The following is a 4,711-nucleotide window of genomic DNA, read 5'->3' as shown; positions in this document are numbered from 1 at the left end:
AGAGTGCCCACTTTTGGGTTACCAGGTGCACGCATTGAAATTGCATGAAAACCACTTTTAATAGCTTCCCCACGCCCATGCCCGATATGGGGGCATCACAGTAGGGGTCCAGGTCAGTAGGCACCGGCCTAATGATTGGAGCTTATGGCTTTCAAAAAAATGTCTGGACTTACCCTCCGTGCACCTGGTATTATTTTTGGGTTACCAGGTGCCCGCATTGAAATCGGAAAACGACTTTTAAGGGCCTGCCCACGCCCCATGCCCGATATGGCGGCATCATAGTAGGGGCCCTAGTCAGTAGGGCACCGGCCTAATGGATTTATGGAGCTTTTCAAAAAAAGTCCGAAAATATTCTATGTTGAACTGGAAAAACGACAGAGTGCCCACTTTTGGGTTACCAGGTGCACGCATTGAAATTGCATGAAAACCACTTTTAATAGCTTCCCCACGCCCATGCCCGATATGGGGGCATCACAGTAGGGGTCCAGGTCAGTAGGCACCGGCCTAATGGATTTATGGAGCTTTTCAGAAAAATGTCTGGACTTACCCTCCACCCGTGCACCTGGTATTATTTTTGGGTTACCAGGTGCCCGCATTGAAATCGAATGGAAAACGACTTTTAAGGGCCTGCCCACGCCCATGCCCGATATGGCGGCATCATAGTAGGGGCCCTAGTCAGTAGGCACCGGCCTAATGGATTTATGGAGCTTTTCAAAAAAAGTCCGAAAATATTCTATGTTGAACTAGGCTGGAAAAACGACAGAGTGCCCACTTTTAGGTTACCAGGTGCACGCATTGAAATTGCATGGAAAATGCTTATAAACGGTTTATATACATTAAAGCCCGCTATGGGAGCATCATACTACGGCCACAAGTCAGTAGGCACCGGCCTAAGGGATTTATGGAGCTTTTCAGAAAAATGTCTGGACTTACCCTCCATCCGTGCACCTGGTATTATTTTTGGGTTACCAGGTGCCCGCATTGAAATCGAATGGAAAACGACTTTTAAGGGCCTGCCCACGCCCATGCCCGATATGGCGGCATCATAGTAGGGGCCCCTAGTCAGTAGGCACCGGCCTAATGGATTTATGGAGCTTTTCAAAAAAAGTCCGAAAATATTCTATGTTGAACTAGGCTGGAAAAACGACAGAGTGCCCACTTTTGGGTTACCAGGTGCCCGCATTGAAATCGAATGGAAAACGACTTTTAATACGCTTCCCCACGCCCATTAAAGCCCGCTATGGGGGCATCACACTACGGGCCACAGGTCAGTAGGCACCGGCCTAAAAGATTTATGGAGCTTTTCAGAAAAATGTCTGGACTTACCCTCCACCCGTGCACCTGGTATTATTTTTGGGTTACCAGGTGCCCGCATTGAAATCGAATGGAAAACGACTTTTAAGGGCCTGCCCACGCCCATGCCCGATATGGCGGCATCATAGTAGGGGCCCAAGTCAGTAGGCACCGGCCTAATGGATTTATGGAGCTTTTCAAAAAAAGTCCGAAAATATTCTATGTTGAACTAGGCTGGAAAAACGACAGAGTGCCCACTTTTAGGTTACCAGGTGCACGCATTGAAATTGCATGGAAAATGCTTATAAACGGTTTATATACATTAAAGCCCGCTATGGGAGCATCATACTACGGCCACAAGTCAGTAGGCACCGGCCTAAAAGATTTATGGAGCTTTTCAGAAAAATGTCTGGACTTACCCTCCATCCGTGCACCTGGTATTATTTTTGGGTTACCAGGTGCCCGCATTGAAATCGAATGGAAAACGACTTTTAAGGGCCTGCCCACGCCCATGCCCGATATGGCGGCATCATAGTAGGGGCCCTAGTCAGTAGGCACCGGCCTAATGGATTTATGGAGCTTTTCAAAAAAAGTCCGAAAATATTCTATGTTGAACTAGGCTGGAAAAACGACAGAGTGCCCACTTTTGGGTTACCAGGTGCACGCATTGAAATCGAATGGAAAACGACTTTTAATGCGCTTCCCCACGCCCATTAAAGCCCGCTATGGGGGCATCACACTACGGGCCACAGGTCAGTAGGCACCGGCCTAAAAGATTTATGGAGCTTTTCAGAAAAATGTCTGGACTTACCCTCCACCCGTGCACCTGGTATTATTTTTGGGTTACCAGGTGCCCGCATTGAAATCGAATGGAAAACGACTTTTAAGGGCCTGCCCACGCCCATGCCCGATATGGCGGCATCATAGTAGGGGCCCAAGTCAGTAGGCACCGGCCTAATGGATTTATGGAGCTTTTCAAAAAAAGTCCGAAAATATTCTATGTTGAACTAGGCTGGAAAAACGACAGAGTGCCCACTTTTAGGTTACCAGGTGCACGCATTGAAATTGCATGGAAAATGCTTATAAACGGTTTATATACATTAAAGCCCGCTATGGGAGCATCATACTACGGCCACAAGTCAGTAGGCACCGGCCTAAAAGATTTATGGAGCTTTTCAGAAAAATGTCTGGACTTACCCTCCATCCGTGCACCTGGTATTATTTTGGAAATAGGCTGGAAAAACGACAGAGTGCCCACTTTTGGGTTACCAGGTGCCCGCATTGAAATCGAATGGAAAATGCTTATAAACGGTTTATATACATTAAAGCCCGCTATGGGAGCATCATACTACGGCCACAAGTCAGTAGGCACCGGCCTAAAAGATTTATGGAGCTTTTCAGAAAAATGTCTGGACTTACCCTCCACCCGTGCACCTGGTATTATTTTTGGGTTACCAGGTGCCCGCATTGAAATCGAATGGAAAACGACTTTTAAGGGCCTGCCCACGCCCATGCCCGATATGGCGGCATCATAGTAGGGGCCCAAGTCAGTAGGCACCGGCCTAATGGATTTATGGAGCTTTTCAAAAAAAGTCCGAAAATATTCTATGTTGAACTAGGCTGGAAAAACGACAGAGTGCCCACTTTTAGGTTACCAGGTGCACGCATTGAAATTGCATGGAAAATGCTTATAAACGGTTTATATACATTAAAGCCCGCTATGGGAGCATCATACTACGGCCACAAGTCAGTAGGCACCGGCCTAAAAGATTTATGGAGCTTTTCAGAAAAATGTCTGGACTTACCCTCCATCCGTGCACCTGGTATTATTTTGGAAATAGGCTGGAAAAACGACAGAGTGCCCACTTTTGGGTTACCAGGTGCCCGCATTGAAATCGAATGGAAAATGCTTATAAACGGTTTATATACATTAAAGCCCGCTATGGGAGCATCATACTACGGCCACAAGTCAGTAGGCACCGGCCTAAAAGATTTATGGAGCTTTTAAAAAATGTATGTAGTCACCGGCACTTCTGTCACCGGCACTTCTGACACCACCTTATGTTAGTTTGGGTTACCAGGTGCCCGTATTGAAATCGAATGGAAAATGCTTATAAACGGTTAATATACATTAAAGCCCGCTATGGGAGCATCATACTACGGCCACAAGTCAGTAGGCACCGGCCTAAAAGATTTATGGAGCTTTTCAAAAAATAGGGTCTGAATACTTTCTATGTTGGAATAGGCTGGAAAAACGACAGAGTGCCCACTTTTGGGTTACCAGGTGCACGCATTGAAATCGAATGGAAAATGCTTATAAACCGTTTATATACATTAAAGCCCGCTATGGGAGCATCATACTACGGCCACAAGTCAGTAGGCACCGGCCTAAAAGATTTATGGAGCTTTTAAAAAATGTATGGAGTCTGAATACTTTCTATGTTGGAATAGGCTGGAAAAACGACAGAGTGCCCACTTTTAGGTTACCAGGTGCACGCATTGAAATCGCATGGAAAATGCTTATAAACGGTTTATATACATTAAAGCCCGCTATGGGAGCATCATACTACGGCCACAAGTCAGTAGGCACCGGCCTAAAAGATTTATGGAGCTTTTCAGAAAAATGTCTGGACTTACCCTCCATCCGTGCACCTGGTATTATTTTGGAAATAGGCTGGAAAAACGACAGAGTGCCCACTTTTGGGTTACCAGGTGCCCGCATTGAAATCGAATGGAAAATGCTTATAAACGGTTTATATACATTAAAGCCCGCTATGGGAGCATCATACTACGGCCACAAGTCAGTAGGCACCGGCCTAAAAGATTTATGGAGCTTTTAAAAAATGTATGTAGTCACCGGCACTTCTGTCACCGGCACTTCTGACACCACCTTATGTTAGTTTGGGTTACCAGGTGCCCGTATTGAAATCGAATGGAAAATGCTTATAAACGGTTAATATACATTAAAGCCCGCTATGGGAGCATCATACTACGGCCACAAGTCAGTAGGCACCGGCCTAAGGGATTTATGGAGCTTTTAAAAAATAGGGTCTGAATACTTTCTATGTTGGAATAGGCTGGAAAAACGACAGAGTGCCCACTTTTGGGTTACCAGGTGCACGTATTGAAATCGAATGGAAAATGCTTATAAACGGTTAATATACATTAAAGCCCGCTATGGGAGCATCATACTACGGCCACAAGTCAGTAGGCACCGGCCTAAAAGATTTATGGAGCTTTTAAAAAATAGGGTCTGAATACTTTCTATGTTGGAATAGGCTGGAAAAACGACAGAGTGCCCACTTTTGGGTTACCAGGTGCACGTATTGAAATCGAATGGAAAATGCTTATAAACGGTTTATATACATTAAAGCCCGCTATGGGAGCATCATACTACGGCCACAAGTCAGTAGGCACC

This window comes from Salvelinus fontinalis, chromosome 23 (genome assembly GCF_029448725.1).
Source record: "Salvelinus fontinalis isolate EN_2023a chromosome 23, ASM2944872v1, whole genome shotgun sequence".
NCBI lineage: Eukaryota > Metazoa > Chordata > Actinopteri > Salmoniformes > Salmonidae > Salvelinus > Salvelinus fontinalis.
Note: the sequence above shows the minus strand (reverse complement) of the source record.